At 31.8% G+C, this 27,079-nt stretch overlaps 1 long non-coding RNA gene across 1 annotated transcript in view; it reads right to left on the bottom strand.

Moving 5' to 3' along the window:
- LOC129943460 (uncharacterized) overlaps positions 1 to 27,079 on the bottom strand; it is a 78,451-nt gene that overhangs the window by 11,330 nt on the left and 40,042 nt on the right. The window lies entirely within an intron of this gene.

Raw genomic sequence — 27,079 nt, 5'->3', positions numbered from 1 at the left:
AAGTTTTGTTGTTTTCATTTTTTTAAAAGTCTTAAATTCTTCTTAGAGTAGCAAAAATGTTTTAAAAACTTATAGGTTTGACAAAAGTTTTAAAAACTATAACACCATTTAAGACGACATAGTCAGAATTTGTATCATTACGGTTTGGCTAGAAATATAAAGGGCATTCTTTTCGAATACCTTACCTCACAATAGCTTGTTATTAACACAGACTACAGGCTATCTAGCGGTTTCTATTTAAATTAACAACAGGATACAAGTGGCAGCAGAAGAGGTCACCCAGTTCAACTATCTGGGAAGCTATTTGGCAATAGCTGATGGAACGGACCTGGATGTCACCAATAGAATAAATAAAGCTCGTAGTGCATTCGAAAAGCTTTCTAAAGTGAGGAACTCCTTTAAAATAGCGCTCCGTACCAAGTTAAAGTTGTTGAGGAAGCCGGACACCAACATAGCAAAGCAGCGCTCTCGATGAAATCCTCAAGATAAAAGGCGCCCTGGGAAGGCCAAGAGAAACATAGAGATCATCTGCCATGAAGGAAGCTAGGTCCCAAAACTTGGAGACGTGGTCCCAGATGAGGTATCGTGCTACCAATAGTGAAAGATGGAGGGAATAGAGAATGATGGAAGACATCCACTCACTTGTTTATAGCTTATGAGACCAAGTTCAATTGGACAACAGAGTGGAATTTCATTTTGGTGAGACTCGGTTAACAAACAAAAACTTTGCAACTGAGTCTTGAACACTTACACGTTATTGTCAATGTCGAAAAGGCAATGCATCCTCAGAAAAAGACAGTTTGGTGGGGATTGTTGAGTCGAGACATCATTGGATTATTTATTCCTTAAAAAGGGCCTAAGTTATTAACCGACTTTTTTTGCCTAAATTGAGGATATAAACTTGGATGACCTGTTAATTATGCACGATGGCGACCAAAACCAAGTAGAAAATTCTACAATTAATCTTTTCCTAACCAATTTCTTAAATCATGTTACCAGTTCTCTTGGCGATGTCAATATGATTTGATCGCTTTGGACTTTTTATTGTATCAATCAACAAGGTCTTGAAAAATAAGAGTGACAGCGAAGCAACTTAAAAGACGCACGACGCGACCACGTTGTGTTTCTTGATTAATGAGAAATCTTGTTCTTAAACTCTTTGTACATATTTTTTTTTCTTCATTTTATCGCACTTTTAAAAAGAAGCTTCTATGTGGCGCCTTCTGAAGATTTCACTATACATTCCTGAATGCTTTACTGCATAAATAGGGCCTTTAGCCACCGATAGCGTCGTACTTAAGTTTTACTCGTGAAATCGATTCTTATTATTTTATTACCAACATTAAATTGTGTTGGGTAAATTGATATTGGCCCGAAACTTGTCCCCTCACCACAGAGCCTTTTTCTTTGTCTTAAGATGAAATTAAATCTTCTAAAACAAGTTCATTTAATTGTTGTTAAATCACTCACACACTATGAAATACAATAGCGTCTTTTTTTCTTCATCTTACACCAAAAACAACCAACCATTTGCAAATAATCTACTGCCAAAGAAGATACATTTTTACCAAATCCTCTTTTTAATGATGTTAACGAAGTAACTGAGTCTTGTACCTTTTTTATTTACTCGAGTTCCTTTAATAGCCTTTAAATTGTTGCTGATGTCTTTATACACAAAATAAATATATAAATAAATTACATCATAAAATCATTACTTTTACCGTCATCGAACAAATAAAAAAGAAATATCTACCAGCCATGTCCTGATTAATCGTTAAATCCGCATTTAAGCTCTTAAATTATGTCCGTTGATATATAAGTATACCAATATACAACTACATATATATGTATGTATGTATATACCTATATTGAAGATATAATAATGTATACATCTGTAATCTGGATTATTTTGTCCCAAAGCACACACAATGAAATATACTTATCGCAATAAAAAGGAGCAAGCAACCTTCTGTACGTTCGTCGCGTCGGTGCTTGAAGTCTCCTCCTGAAGTCGTATAAAGGACTAAAGTAACATTATATTAAAAATAAGTACAGAAGGATGAGGAAATTTCTACTTAATCAAGCGATTTTAATTTAATCATCATCGCCATCATTTTTATTCGAGTATCTTATTTTTCGGGATTTTATTTGTGGGCGTGATTAATACATAATAATTTTTACTTCCTTTCCTTTTGTTGATAGTAGATGTTTGACAACAAGTAAATTGTTACACTCCTGTGGGTGATTTTTGTAAAGGGAAAAAAATTGGTGACAGAAATCATTTGGTCCTTAGGGTGTCGGTGTATATGATTCCAATCTTTGTTCTTTGATATTTTATTAAGTTCAAAGTTAATGAGTTAAGAAAGATCGTATTTTTTTTTTTCAAAAAGACATCCTGATGGCAGAAATACGAAGAAACCAGTTCATAGTAAGGAAGTTCCTAGATTTTACTGATGGGTCCATTAAAAAAAAGAGGCTGATAACTTCCCATTCCGTCTGTCGATTTGTCTTGCTTAAAAGTTTGTCTATATGTACTCGCATCAATTTTTACCAAAATTTGCGTACTATTTTTTGTAGATTTAAAAAAAACGGACTGTTAGATTTTTATATAAATATTACTGAATATCGGAAACAATATTTTCTGTGAAATAAAATAAGTTTGAAGCCAATATTTTTAATTTTTGAAAATCTTTTTGAGCCAAAAGTAAATTTTTACCAAAAAATATTATTTTTTTTTAGAGTTTTATTTTTTGTAAAAAAACTGTGAATTCGAATTTTTTAAAAATTTTACCAAATGTTGAAAACAATATTTCTGATAAGATAAAATTAGTTTGAAGCCAATATTTAAAATTTTTGAAGTGATATTTGAGTCGAAAATCAATTTTTACCAACTTTTATATATTTTTTTTTAGGTTTTTATTTTTTGTAAAAAAACAGTCAATTCGATTTTTCTAAAAATTTGTACAAATGTTGAAAACAACATTTCTTATAAGAAAAAACTAGTAAGAAGCTATTATCTCAAAGATTTTAGAAGATATTTGAGTCGAAAATCATTTTTTGTTTATTTTTTCTTTTCTTTTTCTTTTCTTTTTCTTCTTTTTTTAATTTTTTTTTCGGTTTTTTAATTTTATTTTTTTTAAAAACTGCCAATTCGATTTTTTTCGAACTTTAACTGAATGTTGACAACAAAATTTTTTGAAAGATAAAAGTAAATTAAAGCCAATATCTCAAAGTTTTGAAAAGATATTTGAGTCGAAAATCAATTTTTACCAACTTTTATACATTTTTTTTTAGGTTTTTATTTTTTGTAAAAAAACTGTCATTTCGATTTTTCTCAACAATACTTCTTCTAAGATAAAATAAGCTTGAAACCTAAATTTCAAGTTTTTGAAAAGATATTTGAATCGATATTCAATTTTTACGAACTTTGAGTAATGTTTTTTTTAGATTTTTATTTTTTTATAAAAAAAATTGTCAATTCGATTTTTCTCAAAATTTTATCAGATATCAAAAACATTATTCTTCGTTGAACAAAATTGTTTTAGAGATGAAATCATTTTTCAGTCGTAAAATTTTGGAGGTGACAAATTTTTTTTTTTCAGTTTTATTGATTTATAAAAAAAAACCGTTATATTGATTTTTTCAAAAAATACACGTGTTTGGTATCATGTTACAATATATTATATAAAATTTAATTCAAGTCTCTAGCGTTTTTGGTTCGTAAGATATTTAGGGTTAACCAAAATTTTTACCTTTTTTTCAAACTGCTATGGTAAGAAAACCACCCACTCAATTTTCTTGAGAGCCCGTTCTGCATCTTTCTGCCTTATTATCTGTATAACAACATTTATTTGAAGTTGATATCTCTTCTGGTTCTTGAGCTGTGGAGGACGAAAAACACGTTGCGAACGGACGTACGGACGTACGAATGTGTGGTTTTCAAGGAGATATAAAACGCATTAAGTTTAAAGTCATGGTCAAGAATTTACCTTCATTTAGCTAAGAGGCCCAATTTTCAAAAATGTTTCCCACACTTAAGGCGGTAAGTCAACAAAAACTTGCCGAATATTTCCTTTTAAGGAGACAATTGTCTCGGGGTTATCGGTGTAAATAAGCGATTTCATAAGATCTCTCAAAAAATAGTCCCGAGGTATTAAATCGCATTATCTTGAACGCCACACAGTGGCCCGTTTGTGCAAAACTGCTTGCAATATTTATTTTTCTAGCGGGTCTATAATGCAAAACTTTTTAGTTCACTGGATTCACAAATATTTGGAGCTCGAATAATCGAAAAATTTGGTTTATTGTTGTAACATATAGAGCAGACCAAAGTTGAAGATTTTTTCAAATTTATTTTCTTAACCTTGAATGTAAAAACTAGAAAAAGGGCTTCGAAATGCTTTTCGTTGTTGTCTTCATAATATGTTTTGATATTATTTATATTGATAAATTAAAAAAATGTTTTAATTGTTTGAATTAAAGTTTTTGGAAACACTACTTTTTGCACACTTTTTCGACTTCAAATTGAGGTACTAGGAACTTAATTGATTCATAATCCTTATATATAGTTCTTCACATAAATCCAAAAGATCAATTGCGTCATTTTGCATCGAACTGGGCTAGGGAGATTTGAATTGTCAGTCATTTTTTCGACTCTTTTTTTATTTCAACCTTGATAGAAAATTGATAGCAGCGAAAAGATCGAGAAATAACTTCAAAAAGAAGGCAGAATAGCTTTCCTTATCTCTGCATATCAATACCTAACAAACAGAAGAAACGGGTGATCTCCCAACTACATCAAGAGGAAGACCAAGGAAGCCACTCAATGAGTGCGCAACATTTACTAAAAAACAAAAACGAATCAAAGCTACATAGGAGATATGTACCGAAAATCTCTCTAAAACTTTGAGTATAAGGTACAATAAGGACTTCGCGGTCCAAGAGGAAGAATGATATAATTCAGGCATTATCTTCTGCAAGTCCACTTTGTGTCAAAAGAGTCAAGGAAAACATTCACACTCCCCAACACAATACCATAAAATATACCAATGAGAACCCATTAGCTTTGTTTATGGATTTGGGACTATCAAACGAAAAATATAAAATCCTGAGAACTTCGTTAAGACATCACAATATAGATTACGGTTGCGAAAAAAAGCAGTTCCCGAAAACTGCGAAGTCACGAGAATATTACCAAAAGTGAAACTTCAAAACATGATGGGTCATACAACAATGCGGCTAATAGAGAGCTAAACGGAAGATCTGATAATTTCACTTCCAAGAAGTCTAACGTTACAGAGTAAATGGGGCTGCGATGGATCATCTGGACAAAGTGCCTACAAGCACAAAATAAATGCAACAGATGGTGAAATAGACGCACACATGTTCAAGGCTTTGAATGCAGTTAAATTTGGGAAGTATACTAAGAAAACGGGAGAGTTTTGAAAACAAAAGTATCCTGAAAAACTACTCACATCTTCTCTACACAAAATATTGGTTCATAGTCAAAATATCATTGAATATTAATTACTACCACTTGAAGAGCTGTCAGAAGAAGCCCAGGAATGCAAAAATAAAGACTATAAAAAATATCGATATCAGAATACTTGTAAAGATTCAAGGATTGAGCAGAATGAGGACCTATTGAACATGCTTGCAAACTCTTCCGATCCACTTATTTCTTCCTTATACAGTTCTGTTTATCATATTTTTTAAAACTTCTTATTTTAATACAAATTTCTGAAACGCACCGTTAACAAGTTTTTTTGATAGTTTTTTTTTGATAGTCCCAATTGGAAATTTCCTTCAAGATAAAAAAAATTAAGCAATATCTTTATTCGTTTAGGAGAAGTGATTTTTGCAACCAAAAAAGTGAAAACGGGTCACTGTGCGCCATACGTTCAACAAAATTTTATGTGGCGTAAACCGAACAATTATTTGGGTAATATACATTCGCAAAAAACGTTGTTCTGGACTAAGTCTATTTATTACAAAATTGCAACCTAAATTAAGCATAAAACAAGTGACAGCTGTCAAAAAGACCAACTCGAGAAAAGTATTGCCAGATTGAAAACCACATGGTCAAAAACACCCGTTTTATCAATAGACTTTCCATTAATCAATTGATGTTAAGTCTTTAGATCTAATTATTCCCATGTCCTAATGTGAATTTGAAAACTAAAAGCATATCAAATCTATGTCAATTGCAGGAAATATGCTTCGGTCTATCTACGAACAAAAAAGTTAACAATTTCTATCCAAAGTCAAAGTAGAATAAGGCGCAGTTAAGTAAAAAGAAAATAACCATTACACAAAGTGAACACACAATTGTATTGGTTGTGGCATCATACAAGGCCAGGCTAGAATAGAGGCTTTTTTTGTAGGTCTTTTTGATTAATTGCTTCTTTTTTGCCTATTAAGGTCCTGTTGGTCGTCCTTTGAGAAAAACCATTCAATATTTTTTTTTTGTATTTCTTTTGGTTTCGTTATGGTTGGTTCTTTAGTAATTCTATAGTTATACACTCCATGTCTCTGAAGTGAATACACCAACATTTTTTTTAAATTTGATTCGATTTGAGGAGAAGTGACAGAATACCAATTGATAATTTATAAATACGAAACTTTAACCTGAAGAATTTTTAATAATATAAAATAATTTTGGTTTTCAGTGAGAAGATGGTTAATTTATCAATTACCATTTGATATTCTTCTATTTGACATGTGTCACTTTTGAAGTTGTCATTTTTTGACATTTGATAAATGAAATCTAATCCAGTACTAAGAACAGAACGGTATACAAACATTTTTAACTTCCCATAGGAAGTTATTGTAATGGGTCCGATTTGTCGAATTGAAAATTTTGACATTTCTCGACGTTTCAAGGTCCCTAGAGTCGAAATAAAAGATTTTTAGAAAGATGTCTGTGCGTGCGTGTGTACGTACGTTTGTACGTCCGTACGTCGGTACGTCCGTACGTCCGTACGTCCGTACGTTCGCGACGTTTTTTTCGTTGTCCATAGCTCAAGAACCAGAAGAGATATCGACTTCAAATAAATGTTGTTATACAGATAATAAGGCAGAACGATGCAGAAAGGGCTCTCAAGAAAATTGCGTGGGTGGTTTTTTTACTATAGCAGTTTGAAAAAATGGTGAAAATTTTGGTTAACCCTAAATATCTTACGAACCAAAAACGCTAGAGACTTGAATTAAATTTTATATAATAGATTGTAACGTGATACCAAACAGGTATATTTTTTGAAAAAAATCAATATAACGGTTTTTTTTTTAAATCAATAAAACTGAAAAAAAAAATTTGTCACCTCCAAAATTTTACGACTGAAATATGATTTTATCTCTAAAACAATTTTGTGCAACGAAGAATAATGTTTTTGACATCTGATGAAATTTTGAGAAAAATCTAATTGACAGTTTTTTTATAAAAAATAAAAATCTAAAAAAAAACATTACTCAAAGTTCGTAAAAATTGAATATCGATTCAAATATCTTTTCAAAAACTTGAAATTAAGGCTTCAATTTTATTTTATCTTATAAGAAATATTGTTTTCAACATTCTGAAAAATTTTGAGAAAAATCGAATTGACAGTTTTTTTTACAAAAAATAAAAACCTAAAAAAAAAATTTATAAAAGTTGGTAAAAATTGATTTTCGACTCGAATATCTTTTCAAAACTTTGAGATATTGGCTTTAATTTACTTTTATCTTTCAAAAAATTTTGTTGTCAACATACAATTAAAGTTTGAAAAAAATCGAATTGACAGTTTTTTTTACAAAAAATAAAAACCTAAACAAAAAATTTATAAAATAAGGTAAAAATTGATTTTCGACTCAAATATCTTTTCAAAACTTTGAGATATTGGCTTTTATTTACTTTTATCTTTCAAAAAATCTTGTTGTCAACATTCAGTTAAAGTTTTAAAAAAATCGAATTGACAGTTTTCTTACATAAAATAAAAACCTAAAAAAAAAATTTATAAAAGTTGGTAAAAATTGATTTTCGACTCAAATATCTTTTCAAAACTTTGAGATATTGGCTTTAATTATCTTTTATCTTTCAAAAAATCTTGCTGTCAACATTCAATTAAAGTTTGAAAAAATCGAATTGACAGTTTTTTTACAAAAAATAAAAACCTAAAAAAAATGTATAAAAGTTGGTAAAAATTTATTTTCGACTCAAATATCTCTTTAAAAATTTTTAGTATTGGCTTTAAAGTAATTTTATCTCATAAGAAATATTGTTGGTAAAATTTTTAAAAAATCGAATTGACAGTTTTTTTTACAAAAAATAAAACTCTAAAATAAAAACAATACTAAAACTTGGTAAAAATTTACTTTCGGCTCAAATAGCTTTTCAAAACTTAAAAATATTGGCTTGAAACTTATTTTATTTCACAAAAAATATTGTTTTCGATATTCAGTAATTTTAATATAAAAATCCAACAGTCCGTTTTTTCATATAAAAAATAAAATCTACAAAAAGAGTACGCAAATTTGGTAAAAATTGATACGAGTACATAAAGACAAACTTTTAAGCAAGACAAATCGACAGACGGGATGGGAAGTTATCAGTGTGGGTCGCATCCCAGCCTCTTTTTTTAAATAACGTATTGAAAGTGTTAAATTTCATTAAGAAAATTATGTATGAACATTTTGTAGTCAAAATTCCTGAGGCCAATGAAATTTTGTGGTACCCGTGGCATGATGATGGTTAGTGCATGTGAGGAGTATTATCGCAGCCTGTGCCATTAAAAGTATTTTTTCCACGGCTGCTGCGGAATTGACAGATCCTCCAATTTTTGCCATGAAAAGTGCTTTCGCAAATTAGACGTTCGGATTCGGTATAAAATTGTAGGTGGCCTTCATTCTTGAAATAACACGCAGACAAAAATGGTTGATAGTTAAAAGTAACTAGGCCCTAGTTCTCAACGGACTATTGCGCCAACTAATTTATTTATTTTAAAGAACATTTCAGTCTTAGTAGGAAATAGTAAAACTCTTAAAAATATTTGAGTTGTTACTTACTTGGCGTAAGTTATGTAAAGAATCAAAACCGTTTGCGTTACTCTAGAACAAACAATAACATTGCTATTCTTAACTCTTTTAAGGTCTAGATAACAACAAAAGTCAAAGCTTTCAATCACCAGCTACGTCGTTTCTTCACTGATTGTGTCCTTGAATTGCATCAAAATGATTCGTATAAATATCCAATAATGAATTTTTGAAAAGCCTTTCTGTCATCAATACTTTGGTGGACTTTTCTTATTTCAGATTTAAGCTTGTTCAATTGTTCCAGTGAATGGATTTGACTACCAAGATATGATTAATGATGTTTCAGAAGATATTGATGAAGCCACGCAATCAAAGAAATGAAATAAACAGAGTTTTATAAGAATAGTGTACTAAAAGAAGTTCAGAATTGGTCATTGAGATCTTTTGATTTAAACCCTTAGACTTACTACTATATGTCACGTGAAATAGAAGGTCTATCGCTTTAAAACCTTCAAGGTGGAATATAAGGTTACTAACTAACTACATCAGCATGTAAAAGTTAGGGTGGTTCAACCGTACTCGGACAATTGGCATGTGGTTGATACAGTTGCACAATTGTCGGAAGAATTTATTACAAAATTGTAGAAAAATAGTGAAACTAAGACCAGAACTAACTTTAACTTAATAAAAAGTATTTTTTTTTAAAGAGGATGCGTTAAGAAAATATAAGAAATATCTATAAATAAGAAATATAATAAATTATTTTTATTTTTTAAATTGAAGCTGAGTTAAACAAGAACTGAAGGAAAGGTATTCGTTCGTAGATTATGGTCTTCTTAGTATATAGATCTTCACGTTTAGTAGATTTTTATTAAAACTGTATCTTAAGATTTAATTTTAAAATTTTGTCATAGTTGCTATGGAGCCGCTACATAATTCTGAAGGACTGTACAAATATTTAAAACATGTTCTTTATCGTATGAATGCACATGAACCATGAGTTACTTAAAAAGGACCTTATGTTGTTGCTTTTAAAAACGCGTTGAATTAGAAGACATTACACAGCTTTTTATGATACCAATTCGATACAAAACTGCAGAGGCATTAGTCTCCTTAATATTAAATATACGATTCTCTCTCACGTATTATGTGAACGTCTGAAGCCGTTCGTCAACAACCTGATAGATCCTTATCAGTGTGGCTTCAGACCAGGAAAATCCACTATCGACCAAATATTCACACTACGGCAGATCTTGGAAAAAACCCTGGAGCTTCAAATCGATACCCACCATCTCTTTATAGATTTTTAAGCTGCGTGACAGCATCCATAGGGAAGAGCTCTACAGAGCAATGTCTAGATATCGCTGTCAAACTTATCCGTTTATGCAGGCAGATTGACGATTGAGAATGCACGCTGCTCTATCAAGGTCGGAAAAGGTCTTACCGATTCATTTGATGTCAAAAAAGGTGTTAGACAAGGCGATGCACTGTCATGCGACTTCTTCAATATCGTTCTAGAAAGAATTGTGCAAAACTTAACCGTCAACACTAGAGGAACAATCTTCCAAAGGTCCATCCAATTAACATAATTGGAAGATCAAAGCGTGATGTCAGTGGAGCGTTTTTGAACATTGCGACGGAAGCGAAGAAGATGGGTTTAGTGGTCAATGAGGGCAAGACCAAGTATATGCTGTCATCAAGAAAGGACACTGAACAACGACGTCTTGGACAAAACGTCACCATGGACAGCTTTAACTTTGAGGTAGTTAAGGACTTTGTCTACCTAGGCACCGCTATTAATACAGACATCGACACCAGCGCTGAAATCAAACGAAGAATAACTCTTGCAAATCGCTGCTTCTTTGGACTTAGAAGGCAATTGAGAAGTAAAGTCCTCTCTCGAACATGTAAAATCACCATCTATAAGACACTTATCATCCCAGTTCTTATTTATGGCGCTGAGGCCTGGACCCTGTCAAAGAAAGATGAGAGCGTCTTAGGATGCTTCGAGAGAAAAATTCTTCGGGTGATTTTTGGTCCCATATGAAGATATAACGACGAACTGTACAGCGACACTCACCTAGTTAACAGAATTAAAGTCCAACAATTAGATGGCTAGGTCATGTAGAGCGAATGGATATCAACGCTCCAGGAAGGTCTTCGAATCCAATCCCGAGTGACGGCGCAGTAGAGGAAGATCGCGAATCAAGTGGCGCAGACAGGTGGGTGAAGACCTCAACCAACTTGACGTCCGAAACTAGAGACAGCTAGCTAGGGACCGAGTTGGCTGGAGACGCATGTTTGTCCGCCTCGGACTATAGTGCAACCTTAAGCTAGTAAGTAATACAATACAAAATGGTGCGTTTTGAATACTTCCTCATTTTTGATTCGCTTTAGTCTATTTGCATAAAAACATGAAATCTCAAAAAATATAAACACTAAACAACAAAATACGTATAATGCTCTACAAACATGCCTTCGAAACAAGATGGGTATAGTACTGAGGACATACTTCAAACATAACCTTTGTTTCCAATGTTTGTAGTACTTGGCAACCTTATTTCCATTTCATTACATAGTTCAAAAACTTAAAAATAAAAAAAGACCGACTCAATTCGCTTTTGTTTCGAAAGTAAATTTAAAGTCAATTTTCCAAAGTTTTTCTTTCCATAGGTAAATATTTATAGTACACAAAAATCCTGACAGGTAAATTTCCCCAGAAACAAAGATTTATTGAAAAAATATTTTCCGAACTCAATCATGTTATCCCAAGTGTTTTACATATTCGTATCTCTTGCGTATCTCATCGTCGTCGTAGTCGTAGTCGTGTTCGTCCTTTGCTGCGTTTCGATAGTCCTTATCGTTTTTGTATACTCTATGCGAAAACTACATATAGTTAACACACAATATGAAAACCAATCGTTCACATGGGTCCTTCCTCGTCCTGTGTGTAATAACTCAATTGCATCCATCCAGAGATCCATCCATTCCACAGATATGTACATGAAACCGCTATTTTCAAAAAACAATCTTTTTCTCTTAAGAGAAGAGAAAAAGCAAAAAAAAAAACAACCAACAACCAAATAAATTCGCAACTTCAAAGAGTATCCAATATCCAATTTCGAGTATGGCAATGGCATTCGTTAAAAATATTGGAGATCCAGAGAGTGGAAGTGGCAGTGGTAATGGTAGTGGAAGTGGCGTGAGGTGGCGTGAATGGCAGAGGTTGGCGGTATAGCGGTAGCGCTGGCGCTGCTGGCGGTGACGCAACTTTTCGCCAAATTCCACTAAACTGAAGTCATCGACTTTGCCTTTGCCGTTGCCGTGTGGTGTGTTGTGTTGTGTGTTGTGGTGTGGATGTTGAACATTTTCATTGGGCTATATCTACATAAAGCACAAATAAACTTAAACTACACTTTTTACACATTTCGAGCTCCATCCGGACACTGATGTCATTGGGGTATATTTATTTTCGTATGTTGGCTATTTGCGTTTTTTTTTCTTTTCGGAAATTCTTGAATTTTATTGCTTTTTTTTTTGCAATTGCTTTTTTTTTTTTTTATTTTTGGATGTAGTTGAATACTCTGGCACTTGGATTTTGAGACACTTATTAGATTTATTGAAAGTTCCAGTCTTCGTCTCAGTTGGTACTTTGTTAAACTTTTTATACTGGGGCCGGGGACTATCTATCTAAATATCTGATAGATTCGATCTTTTAAGGGACATAGAGAAATAGAGAGAATGGCATGGTGTTTTGAATTGAATGAAATTAAGGAGCTTCTTTGGTCTAAATTTGTTGTTTCCAAAGGCTCTATTTTACCAAAACTCTGATTCCTTTTGGGAAATGGTTATTTCTTTGTGACAGTTTTATGTTTTTTTTGGTTTTAAAACCTTGAAAGGTATAGGTTTTAAATCATAGGGGCATGATGGTGCTTTGTTTGTTAATTTATGGTTCAATGTCACGGTGATTATGTCAAAATTTAAGTGCGTGAATAAAAGCACTAAGGAAAAACTCCATACAAAAATATAGTTGCTAGACCATTGCCCTTTAAAGCATTAACCAAAAATATCCATACAAATTTTGTAAAAAGAAAGAAACATTAGGTTCACATAATCACAATTTTTTTAATGTTCACCATTCTCCTCAGTTTTCACATAATTATTATTCACTTGCGAGTCCCTTTTATTTCCTTTTAACAAAAACTACAAACAAAAACACCAACAACAACAACAAATTCTTAATATAATTGATGATTTGCATGCAACATATTATTATAAGTATTTTTTTTTGTTGTTGGTGTTTTTGTTGTTTTGTATTTCGATAGTGAAACTACAAATTACATCCTTCTTTTATATACTTCCTATTACCGACAACTTTGAAAAAAGTGTTTTCAAGTTACTTTTTTTTCCCTTTTTTCGGTATTCCTTTTAATTCATATAAAATTATCGATTAAAAATGAATTATTCTAACTTCCGAGCCATTTATTATCCGCTTCGTCCTTGTTCGTCCTTCATCATAGTCGAGAATAAAATATTTGATTTGATTCATTTAAACAGGATTTTATATTCTATCAAACTCTATGCCTAAAAAATTGATGACCTAAATTATAGACTTGAACTAATATTTGGTTGGTTTTCTCAAGTTCAACTGATGATGGTAAAATGTCATTTAAGGCGATGATGGTTGGGGGTACCTATGGGCATAGTTTATTCAATTTTTTATCTCGATAAATAACAAATTAGTTTAGAAATTCAAAAGCTTAAAAGTTGTTTGCTTGGCATGTGATTGGTTTCCCAATAGTTTTTTGGCTGAAACAAAAATTCACTATCTAATTTCCAATTTACTTTTAAAGAAGGATATGAAATTCTATGATTCGAACATATGCACAAGACTTTCTTTGGCTATCTGTAAGATTGATTTAGTATTAAACTAGGAATTTTTATATTTTTTGACATTTTTTTAGATAGAAATCCATACTAGAAGTCAGCTTTCTCTTAAGGCCTGTTTTGGTGTATAGTCTACCATTTTTGATTTTTAAATAAAATGAACGAATTTGCTTTTTACTAGTAAGCAATTTTCTAGACAATATTTTCCATCGATTTCAAAATATTAGTCTGCTACCGAATAAATTAATAATTTCTAATTTAATTAAAACTTTTAAGACATTTACAAATAGTGGTCGCATTCATTAATCTAGTAGTCATACTTTAATTAGCTTTGTGAATGCAAAATTGGACTACAAAGCTAGCCAATCCTGAACTGTCCTATTACTGACAAATGCAATAACTTTAAATAATCTTTTGTGTTTTTGAATCCAATAAAATCATATCTAAGACATAATTTGAGTGATTTATATTTGTATTTTAATACTGAACGATTTATTTCACTTTGAATTCTTGTGTAACGACACAACAGCTGATTGTGAAACGTCAAAATCATTATCAACTAACTAGCCGAAATTGTGTACATTACGTCAAAGGGGGCATTTTAATTCATTTTGTACTTGGAAGTAGCCAATCAGAATGACTTCACTACGTTTTGACTACATTAGTGAATGCGCCCAGTGACAGTTCATAAATTAAAAAAACAAACGAAGCTAATTTGGGAACAGTCCTATTAATTTGACATGTAAAGGCCCCAGTTATAGCTATCATTGGTTGTCATCATTGAAAACAAACATTGGAATTTTTTTTTGACAGGTCATTTATAGCTTACATTAACAAAAATTCTGTCATTAAAAAAAATCCAGATTGAAATCTACCGAAAAACCTTTACTGACAGAAATCTGACCTTGGAATTGTGTGAAATTTGGACACAAATCAGTGGAACGATTCCTTTCACTTTTGAACATAAAAGCATCAGCTGTTCAGGAAAATGATTTTCCGCCCGAAAATAGAAAAATAAATGCGCAATTACATTTCTTTTCTCCCTAAAAAAAATCTTTGTGATTTCCGATCGATCAGCATATAATTTTCATTTCTAGTCTAAGGAAAACAACGTCAAATATCGATCCAAACATTTTTCCTGATCGATTTCAATGATAGCTATAACTGGCGCGTAGTTACTCAAAAGTCTATTTACTTTCTAGTCAAGTTTTTGTTTGTTGAACGTTTTATGTTTCTTAATTTATATTTCCTTAATATTTACTTTATCGATCTATACTTCCTCGTTTTTAAAAATATTACTGTTAATTTTTAGTACAATTTTTACTAGACAGTACTAAAAATCAAAGTGCCTTTGCATTTTATGATTTTAACTATACTTAAATGTAAAGGGGTAGTAAAGTAGAATAATTTGACAGCTTGTCGTTTTCTAGAAATAGTTTAACACAAATTTTAAGTTTTTTTTTGGACGAAAAAATGTCAACTGAAAACATATCCTACATGTCAAAAAAGTTTCAATGGTTGGTTTCAATGATAATACCAATCATAAGTATAAATGGCCCCTTAAACGTTGAATCCATTGGTAAATCGTATTAAAATGTCTTACACCCTTTGAATAATCAGCCAAAGATTCTGTAGCCAGGAAATATTATTTTTGGAACTAACCTAATAACACTGTCTAATCATTTCGGAACCTTCCTTGATATTTCAAGACTTCCCTTGAAATCTCTAGACATGCCTTGATTTTCGAAGACCTCTTTTGAAATTTCAGGACCTCTCTTGACATTTAGTCTCGGCTTCATATTTCAGTACCGCCAGAACTGTGATCCTTCAAAGCAGCAGCTTTTCAATGTCATTTAAAATTCAAATTTGGTTACGTGACACAATAAACTTTAAATCTTCAACTTTTATGGAATCATAAATGAATGAGTTGTAAATAACATCTCTTAACAGATGATGAAAAATATCATCTGTAAGGAACTTTGCGAGCAATAGGAGCATCAGGAAGGTAGGTTGTGGGGTCTCTGTGTGCAATATGGTTTTAAATTTTAAAATATTACAATGACAGAGACAAATAGAGTTTAATTAAAAATTTGACATTCGTGTAGTACGTCTAAAGAACGAAATACTGATGAGTATTTGTAGAAATGGAAGTATTACGGTTGATGCTATTATGATGCTTTGAAAGCGACGTAAATGAATCGAAGATGTCATTACCAATCTTTATTTTGAACGTCTTTATTGAATACTCTCGAAGAGAATTAAATGAGCTACTGGATCACAACCCGGAAATACTCAAATTTTTGGACATACTTATAAAAACCCGGCCATTCGAGACACAATTCCACTTCTTTATAAACTAGAGTTTGAGCAGTTAACTTATGATGTCCGTGAGATTGTTTGTGCTGTTTGCGAAGCTTACTGTGTAAAAACCAAAACAAGTCAATTTCCGCAGTAATTTCGTGTCGTGAATGGCCGGCCTAAGTTTTTTTTGATAGAAGCCAGATCGAAGAAGGATACAAAACTTCTTGCATTGTCTCGAGAAACTAAGACATCGTTCCACAAACGTTGGTTGATGAAACGCTTACCGTGAATTGCGAGGTGTTATGTTACGTTGATGCAAGTGCCACTTTTATTGGCAGACGTGCAAAATTATACTGAATCGACTATAAGCTACATTGTGTTTCGGTGCATACGGTTGTTCATTTGAAATACATTATTTTGCTCTCCATATCTTTAAGTCTTGCTTAAGTAAGGACATCATATAGTTTTTGTATATAGACTTTAGGACTTCATTTGGTAGTTTTTATGTATAGATATTAAAAAAAGTAGAAATTTCGGTTTTTTCTTATATTAAAAATTGATATTGATTTAAAAAAAATTGATTGACAGTTTTGTAAATGTTTTCTACCAATATTAAAAAGATGGTATTAACAGCTGAATAATTTTATTGTAGAAAGTTGTATTGATGAAGTTATTTACATTTGGTAAAATATTTTGAAAATCATATATTAACAAAATCAGAAAAAGAAATGTTTTCCGACTTGAATCTCTTGTTATTTGTACATTTATAAAGATTTTGGCTTAAAATTTTAAACGATTTAGTAAAATGTGAAAGACATTTTTAGCAATTTACTAGCTAAGCTTAAAAGATAATTGACCTAATTTTAAACGATCTAAACTTTTTTCTTATCTCTTAACATTTTGCTAGATTCAAAATCACGGAGGTAACTTTAACTTTTAGCACTTTTCTAAATCCAAAGGGGATATCGTTGATCTCAGAAGCAAACTTGGTAACAAAACTTTGCAAATTTCATCAAAAAATGAGAGTTCTACATTTGAATATTTGTATTAGATCTGAAAATAATTTGATGCCAGTGCTCTTAGAAAAATTGTTGACTATAGATTTAAATTCACTGTCAATATTTTTAAATAAGTAAAAATAAAAATAAATTAAATATTTTTCTATTAATTTCAAACTCTGGGACTTATCAAGTTAATTAAGTACAGAGTTGGTGTTTAGCTTTGTAAACAAATATATTAAGAGTATAGAAAATGGATTTGAAATATGATTTTTAATGTGGAATTAGGAGGTCATTATCCTTGACTAAATTTCTTTCTCATTTTAATAATTCTTGGCCTTCAATTATTTTGAGAAAACATTTTCGGAAGACGAAGATTTCGAAATATTTGAAGACTCGGCTTTGCGCTGAACAATACCGTTTTCTATGTCCCGAGCAGCTATATTATGGTAAATTTTACTTTAGGTTCGTTTCTTGGTTAAAAATATAAGAACTTAAGACCAAATTACAAATCGTTAGGTTAAGGTTTTATCGGGATCACAACATTTCTCTGTTAAGAATCATTCTTTAGGCTGATGTGTGTAAATAAGCTTTTTAACAGAACACTAGGTTCGGTTGTACATTTTTATGATCAATCTTGTACAAGCTATGGATGGAATGGTCACCTCTATTGCTGGAAATTCCTATTATTAGATTTATTTATATTCACGAACTGTGACGGTTTTTTTTAAATAAAACCGAATAAGAATTTTTCCAGACATGTACAAAGTGTGTTCAAAAAGTACCCGGAATTTTTAAAATTACCGAGTCTGGAGATTCCGAAGGTCAAAATGTATTTTGTATTGTGTTGGTATACATGTCCCTAAAGTATGATGCAATTTTCAGCTATATTCACTGTTTACTTTGTTTGTGGTAGTTGCTAAGGTTCAACGTGATTTTATGAGCTCGGCTATTTTTGCTTGTTTAAACAAAGTTTGAATAAAAAAACAACCGCATGAACATCGCTCAGGAGCTGTTTAAAACCGTCAACGAGACGATCCGAGTTGAAATGGTCATGACTGGTGACGAAACATGGGTATACGGTCATGATATAGAAACCAAAGCACAATCGTCTACCTGAAAACATCCAACGTCACTAACGAAAAAAACACGTCAAGTTCGATTTAATGTGAAGGTTTTGCTTACTGTCTTCTTTGATTACTATGGCATAGTGCATCAAGAGTTCTTTCTTACCATAAAATTGTTCGGTTAATAAGGAGTATTACCTTTAAGTTATGCGAAGTTTGCGTGAAGCATTTCGAAAAAACCCTCAGATTTATGGAAAAACAATTCATGGATTTTGCACCACGATAATGCACCTGCCCACTTCTCGTTGCTTGTTCGTAATTTTTTGACTAGAAACAATACCGTATTCATGCCCTAACCTACATATTCACTAGATATGGCTCCGCATGACTTTTTCCTGTTTCCAAAGTTGAAGAGACCCATGAAAGGACGGCGTTTTTCCTGGATTGAAGAAATTAAGGCTGAAAAGCTGAGAATGCTTAAGGACATATCAAAAAGTGAATATCAAGAGTACTTCTAGGATTGGAAACAAAGCTGATATAAGTGTATTATATCTGGGAGGGCTACTTTGAAGGGGACTACATTTATGTAAACGAATAAATAAATATATTTTTTTTAAAAAAAACGAAAATTCAGGGTACTTTTTGAACACACCTCGTCCATACCTCACCATCTAACAACATTCGAATTAAAATGGTGCTAAAGAATTCATCCTCTAAAAAATTTGTATATTTATGTTTCAGGGGTAGTTTTAAGGCTAAAGTAAAAATAACTTCAATTTGATGTAGGTGTTGATATTATGACTATAATTATGTTAAGTTTTGTGGCGACATCTTAAACGGTTTCAATTGTTAAGTTTTCAACAAAAAGACCTTTAAGACGTTTAAAAATGCCTAACTTTCCAAGCAACCGAGCAGCTTAAAAAGTAAACTGAGGCATTAAATCTCGTTTTAAGTATTATAAAGTATCATTGGAATGAGAAAAACACGGGTTTTCAAATGAGCCAAGAAATCAAAATGTTGGTCATTTGTATGTTTAAAATTGTGCGCCATATTAACTTTAACTTACTGTTGTTAACATTTGGTAAAACTATTAAAACAATGAATTCATATTGAATAATACTACTTAATTAGTTTAAAGTCTTGAATGTCTTGTTAAAAAATAGAAAAAAGCTCAGATCAGTGACAACATATTCTTCAAATGACAATTTTCCTTGCTGAACAAAAATGAGTGTCCTTACGATCAACAATGGTAACTTATTATCATTTCTCCAATCTTATCTTTTATTATATTGAAATAAAAAGTATTTGATAAAACGAAATGTTATTAGCCAAAAAGTTAAACTCTAGCCGTTATTTTAACTTCATCATCAAAATGCTTGTAAAAACAAAACAAGTATCAGACTTGTAGTACAAGAAATTAAATTTTCAACAAGTTTTGGTACGAGAACAATAAATAATTTAATTTTGCAAGGATTGTTCAAAAAGATCTTTTGTATAAAAAATTATGTAATGTCAAAACGCCAACTGTCCACGAAACTATTGCAGTGATTCAGTAAAACTAAACGGTCCCCATAACTTTTGTATCTTTACAAAATTGAATGTTTAGTTTTCTTTTCCAATTTACTTATTCAAATTGTTTCCTAATGTTAAACTCTTAAAGAGGTCATAAACTTAACAATTATTTAAGAAACCATAAGCTTGACTGTAAAAATATTCGTCCCTTCTTTGTTATACTTAAAAAAAAAACATCTCTCCGTGGTGGTAACCCTTTTTTTTAATGCATTTTAAAGCTTTATTTTTCTTTCTTTAGTTTAAATTATATTGTGTTTTCTAACTGGCATGCAATTTAACAATGAATAGAGAAAGTACATTATATTAAATGAACAATTGCATGCATATTTATTTTGTTTCTTTTACAATTGTGTAAATGTATGTGATTGTGTTTTGTAGTGTGTGTGTTTGTGAGTAGTGTGCATTGTGGATTTCCTTTCTGGTCCCATTGTTGTAATATTCGTCCTAGCTAAACATTTTTCGTATAGCCCGAGGGAACAAATTCACCCAACAAATAAAAATTCCATTTGGTCCTGGAAGACGAAGGTAGAGAGAAAAAAAATCTATTGCAGGACCATATCGTAGACCAAGACCAACCGGCACAACCAGAGCACAAAACTCTCCAGGTGGCTTATTGTGTTGTAATAGTCCTCAATTTCAAGTGCAGTGTACACATCTATAGTACCTTACAGTGCACTGTGGACTCGTGGACATGCCTGAATTTATTCGTCCTTTGTCCACCGAAGATTGCAAGGAACTCCCTCATTCTTTCAAACATACTATACTTAGGTAGGTATAAACTTTTTAAAGGACTGTGTACGTACAAAACTCTCTGTTGAAGGGTTATAGATTAAATAGGTTACAAGTTTTTAAGTCTTATGCTGTACATGTGAAACTGGGATGTGGACTTTACGCTTGACAATAGTCCTTTTTTTCTTTTTTTCTCTTTATTCTTCTACCTATATTTATTTTTAAGAGTAAGTACAAAATATAGTTGTCTGTTACTTTTGTAAACTATGTAACTATACTATGTTTGATTGTATCTATCTCTGTATAGATACTCCTGTTCTAAAACTCGCCTGTTTGAACTCCTATGGGAGATTTGTGGTTTGTTTTTTCCTTGTATCTTTTTGCCAATTTGTGCTGAAGCTCATATTAGACTTTATTTTTTGTATTTGTTTTTCAGTTTAGGTAGTTACTGTTGAAGTTAAAATACGTCTTTTAAGTTGAGAGTTTTTTTTCTTCTCCTTTTTTTCGGGAAGGGGGGGATATCTATGGAAGATAAATTAAGTTTGCGCTTAAATGGGTTTGAAGTATTTTTCTAGTAATTGGGTTCTTTAGAATTTTTGGAGAATTTTTTAAATTGCATTTCTGTTCATGATTTTTGGTTCTATTGTCTTTTTGTATGTTTCAAAAGTACATAAAACATTGAGTTAATTGAATTTTAGAGGTTATATTAAGTAACTGTATGAAAATGGAAAGCTTTAAATTATCAGCGAACAAAGCAAGTTCGTAGATTATCTTTACTCCATTCGACCTTACAGACAAAACAACTGAAACGATTTTATACTTTAAACATGGGTCCTGCCTTAAAGTTGCACTACACCAACATGTTTTGAAATAATGATTTGCATTCCAACTTAGTATTGCACATTCGTGAAGTACGGTGAAAGAATGATTCTCACAGTGAAGTTGGAATTGAAGGGTAGATATATGAGAATTCCTGGAGCAATGAATATAACGGATTAGTAACTTAAGGGAAGGAATATGTAACTGGCTGTTTTATTAAAGATAGATCCGGTAGAATAACGTTGTAAAAAAGTTTAACAGGAAATATTTGGCTCCTGTTTAAACGATATGAATAAATAACGATGTTATTTTCAAAAGTCATTTTCAAAGCTCTTTTCTGAACATTGTCCAAGCAAATAATTTTGTGAAGCTCTGAATTAAATGTTGAAAATCTTTTCCATATTTTTCTTGAAATAACTGTTGCTTGAACAATTTTGCAACACATCTCACGTCTTTTATAAGCAGTTTAAAAAAGGGTTCAAAATAAATTATTCCACTTTGGTTGGACATAAGGATTTGTCCTGATTCCTTAAATATATTTTGATTGTGACACAAGTTAAAAAAGACATTTGTAGTCAAATTATGTACTCCCCAAAATTTCTTTAAAACACATTTTTTTCTTTCAAATAATCAAATGAACGATAAAGTATTAGGAATCTTGAATTTAAAAAGAGTTTTGTGGTACATTTGATTAGATCAAGAACTCTACATGAGTAGAAATGGAGGAAACATCTGTTGAGACTTTGTCACGATTTAGAAATGTTAATTTGAAGAATGAATATTATATTGTGAAATATTATTTATAGACATAGAAAAGGTCCTTAGCTATTTTCAAAGAAGTTTAATTCAACAAGTCTTATGTTGTTTTTATTTGGTAATCCAAAATTAAAAAAAAAGTATTCGTATAATTATGTTATGAAAAAGAGGCTCATATTGATAATTTCTCATTCTTGTCCTTAGTCGATATTTCTAAAAGCTTACCAAAATATTAATAACAGTATTTTTGAAAGTTTTTTTTGTTTCAAGATAATTGAGTTGGAAACCAATTCTCATCAGTCTTTTGTTGTTACCATTAAAATGGTTGTCAAATGTTAGAGATCTGTTAAAATTAACGCCGAGATTTTTAGCAGTTTCTACATATTCAATGGCGGCAATAAAATCGAGTGATAGTAAGAGAAATCAAGAATCTCTTTAGAAACCTCTATGCATTTTGATTTTTTAAGGTTCAAGAAAAGACCATTTAAGTTAGAACAGTTTCAAATTTCGTTAAAGTTTTCATTTATATAAGAGCTCAATGAGTTCAAGAATACAACTGAAGTAAAGTTAAAAGTCGTCAGCACTCAGATGACAGGAGCAGTTTTTGATCAAACTTGGAAGTTCATTGACATAGATATAGAATAGTAGAGGACCCAATATCGACCCTTGAGGAACACCGGTCGAAGTAGGTGAAAAACTAGACAAATATTCACCAATTTGAACTGCTTGTTTTCTATTAGTCAAATAAGAATATACAAGCTTAGCGGAACTTGCAAAAAAATTTAATTGCTGCATAAGTTTTTTACAAGGAATAATATGGTTGACAAGTCAAAAGTATTAGAAAAATCAAGCAAGACTAAGTAAGTTACATCGTCCTTATTTAGTGCTTGTCTTATTTTTTCAGTCACTTAAAGAAGTGCTGTTCTATGACTGTGGTTTTTCTTTAAGCCAGATTGTTTTGAAGTGAGCAAAGAGCTTGCTGTGAGATAAGCATTGATTTGTATCTGCAAAATTACCGCAAGGACTTTAGACAAATATGGTAGAATTGTATTCAGATCCTTCAGCATTTTTAGGAAGTGGTATGATTTTTGCTGTCTTCCAAAGTTCCGGAAAAACTCCAGACATCAAAATAGTATTAAATGAATATGTAATCTATAGCAGCAAAATTGGCAAAATCATTTTGAAAAACTTAGAGTTAGGAGACCGACAATACTTGACTTCACAGAAATCCAGACCTTGAACAACATCAGCAGCATCCACAGAACAAAAACTGAAACTATTGTGGTCTAAACTTTCCTTAAACGAAATATTTTCCGATGAATCGGACAAAGACGTGGTTAATGGGACTGAGATAAATGGTTTATTAACATCAAGAACGTTATTAGTAATATTTCTTGCCCTACCAATACCAACGTTACGCAGGTTCTTCCACAATTTACATCCATTCAATGAAGAACTTCGTTTGTTAGGCAAAATCTGGTCTGGCTTAACGGATTTCAATTAGAATTCAAGTCTCATTATATTTTTACACTTTCAGAAGAGCTCAAAGGCTTCCGAGTTCCCAATAAAAAATCAAACTTAAAAAGACTTGAATTATTAATGTACTGTCAAGTATCAAGTAATGAGATTTTTTTTTCAGCCGTACATTAAGAACGTGTTTTGCTATCCCATTTGAATATTTAAAACATCAGAACTTTAATGTTGCAATTGAATTACTGGAATAAGAATAACATTTGTAATTAGTATCTTTTCTAAAATTCTTCTAGTTCTAATAAAACGTTAATCTAAACCAGAAAAGAGCAAGTGTCCGCATTTTATAACAGGTTATCCATTTTGCGGTTTCAAAAGTATAGGGCTGTAATTCGACATCTGTCAAACTAAGTTGTTAAACCAATTTTTCTTTTTTAGTTGAAAGTCTGGCATTTACGAAAATGGGTCGCTTAACTATCGCAAAACGCTTAAAAATAGTTAAAACCTACTAAAAAATGGTAATTCTACCACAGCCACGTATTTGAAGTTCTGAGAATCCTCAAGAATTGAAGAGGCAATTACATCCACAAAAAGTCACTGTTTTGTGCGCCTGGGGGTGTGATTGGACCTTACTTTAATTCGGAGCGATATTTTCATATGTTAACCGATTTTGTTTTGCCTTTTATTGGAGAACATAACTTGGAGAATACGTGGTTTCAACAAGGGCGCGCCGCTTACCACACAACTTTAGAGATTATGGCCTTATTTCAAGAGAAATTTTCTGGCCGCGCAATTTTTCGTCATAGCAATATCAACTGGGCCCCAAGATCATGTGATTTGACACGATTTCGAAAAAAAACATCTATATTCACATATCTCAAAGTTAATTCCACTAAATTTAGAACATTAAAAACTATTCAATAAAATATAACTTCTAGGATTTTAGATATCTTACTTGGCTTGCAATTTTCTTAATGCACTTAAACCTCCCCATCGATATCCAACATTTTCATTGAAATCATTTATTTTGTTTTTTCAAATACTTTATTTCAAAATCAGTATTAGTTATTGGTTGGATTTCTTAAAAAACAATACACAAACAAAACTATGGAGGACTTCTTCAATTTTCTTCCTCACCAAATCGCATTTAAAGATTTGAGTCTTGAGCGTTAAAATCCCCACAATAAATATCATGATGCACCAAAAAACCCCATATAAAAGAAAAAGTTATTATAGTCCTTTAGAGAGTCCTTCTTTTCTCTACATATCTTATCCATATTCTTTATTTTCTTTGTCTTGATATTCTTCCTCAATGTGCAATATACAACAAACACCACCTCAGAGTTTCGTCCTTTATATTTCAATCTTGTCATTTCCATTTAAAACAACAACTAAAAAAGAAACTACCTACGCTACGTATATCCTTCTCTAACGATCGAAGGAAAACAAATTTAAAATTAATGCAAACTGTAAACAATATTTATTTGCTGCTGTGCTACTGTGTCTATAAAAAGCTAAAGGATACGATGACGAGGACGACAGCGTTGCAAACCAGCCAAACAGCGAACAAAGTGTGATGGTAGCAGAGAAAGAGAGATAACAAGGAAATAGGCACATTATCCTTGCAAAAACCCACACAAAGTTAGCTAGTTCTTTGTAGGGTTGCCATTCCCCAACTAGCTCGATATATTTGTAGCCGAAAACCGTAGTTTAAGAAAGACGTCAAATTGAACCAATTTTAATAAAAATATGTGACATTCATATTTTTCAAATGGTTGGTTAAAATTGTTTTTGTTTAAACACAATTCAAAAAGAAAAATGTCCTTAAACTAAAGTCTTGTTAACGGATAAGTAAAATAACACTCTTCAACAAGGTTATGAGCTTTTAATGAAATTATACTTTTTTCTAAGGATTTTAATGGTCTTAATTCGAAACCAACTTTAAAATCTATGTGTGGGTTTTGAGATAAAGCCTTTAATAATTCAAAAAAAAAACCTAACATTTGACTTTTTGAGTATATTTAAATTCATGAAGTAATTTTGATTTCCAATACAATTGGTTTAATGATTTTCCAAATCTACAATCTTTTACTTCAATTATCATCAATCATCGACTTGACAACTGGTTCTCGGTCTTGGAATATCATGCAACAGTCCCTCTATTTATCCCGATCGCGAGTAGACGCCATCCAGGTTTTAAGTGACCTGGTCTACTCCATCTCTCCAGCTCAAGTATTATCTGACACGTTGTCCACTACCATAAAATGTAGTACAAAGGACTTTTCGAGCTGGTTCCTCTTAACTCATACAATCTAGGTGTCCAGCCCACCATAAGAGTCTACCGAGCTTAATTTTTGTCACAATATCAGCTTTGAGTTAGATTGCCTATACAGTTCCTCATTATAGAATCTTTGGAATCGGTATTCTTTACAAAAGAAGCCAATAATTCTAGTTAAGACCTTCCTCTCGAGCAAAAAGGTTGGAATGCCTTGTACTTTGAACCCAAGTCTTGGATCCTTTGTGAGAACTTGCAGAACCATAGACCTGTACAGCAGAAATTTAGAACTTATGGTACAGTTTTTGGATTTAAAAAGCTTTGAATTATTGTCTTCATGTTATAACATCAAGTTTTTCAAATATATTTTTAAAAAAAGTATACAAGTTAATGTCGAAAACGGATATTTCTGAGCATAAATCAAAGTTTAGATTCGGTACCAAAAATTTACTCTCAACACATTATTCAAAATATAAGAGAATTACATTCAAAGTTTTTCAATACTTCAGATAAAATCGAGTGAAATGAAGACCCAAAAGTAATGAGAATTAACGAGAACTAAGTGCGATACTTAGATGATTTAAACTGTGTTTAGAAGTTAAAGATTTGTACTTTATGCAAACATCGTACAAAATTTTGTTTAGGACTATCTTAATATTTTACCTTTGTTTTAAAAAAGTGTACTATGTATTTTTCTACATTTTCGGATAAGAATATTTCAAAAACGTGGCCGAAAGAGAATAGCCAAAGTTTACATTTGGGCTGCTTAAAGCCCAATTAGGATTTGGCTGTGAAACGAAATTTTTTGTGGAAGATTTTGTAAGAAGCCAATCTGGCAAGCCTGGTTAAGTGCTAGTGTATTAGTGGGGCATAGAAAATAAAGAAAAAACACACACACAAAAACTCTTCCATACTTAAAAATAAAAGAAGAAAAACAAAACTGCAGTGCACAAAATGCGACGGAGAAGTACCAACTTTGTAATTAGAATCAACGCAAACAGGACATGAAAACAGCCAGCAAAAGGATATATAGACAAGAGGCAAGGCAGTATAGAATACGTTTTAACTGTAGGGAGGGTGATTGTGTGTTTTTATAGAACCCTAGTAGCGAGCAAGTAGGTATTGAAGGCATAGGCACTAGGCAGTGGTAGAGTGCTGAGAGTAGAGAGTGGGCAGACGGCAGAGGCTCACGAAGTAGT

The sequence above is a fragment of the Eupeodes corollae genome, chromosome 1 (genome assembly GCF_945859685.1).
Source record: "Eupeodes corollae chromosome 1, idEupCoro1.1, whole genome shotgun sequence".
Taxonomy (NCBI): Eukaryota; Metazoa; Arthropoda; class Insecta; order Diptera; family Syrphidae; genus Eupeodes; species Eupeodes corollae.
Note: the sequence above shows the minus strand (reverse complement) of the source record. Positions and strands in the feature narration are given on the sequence as shown.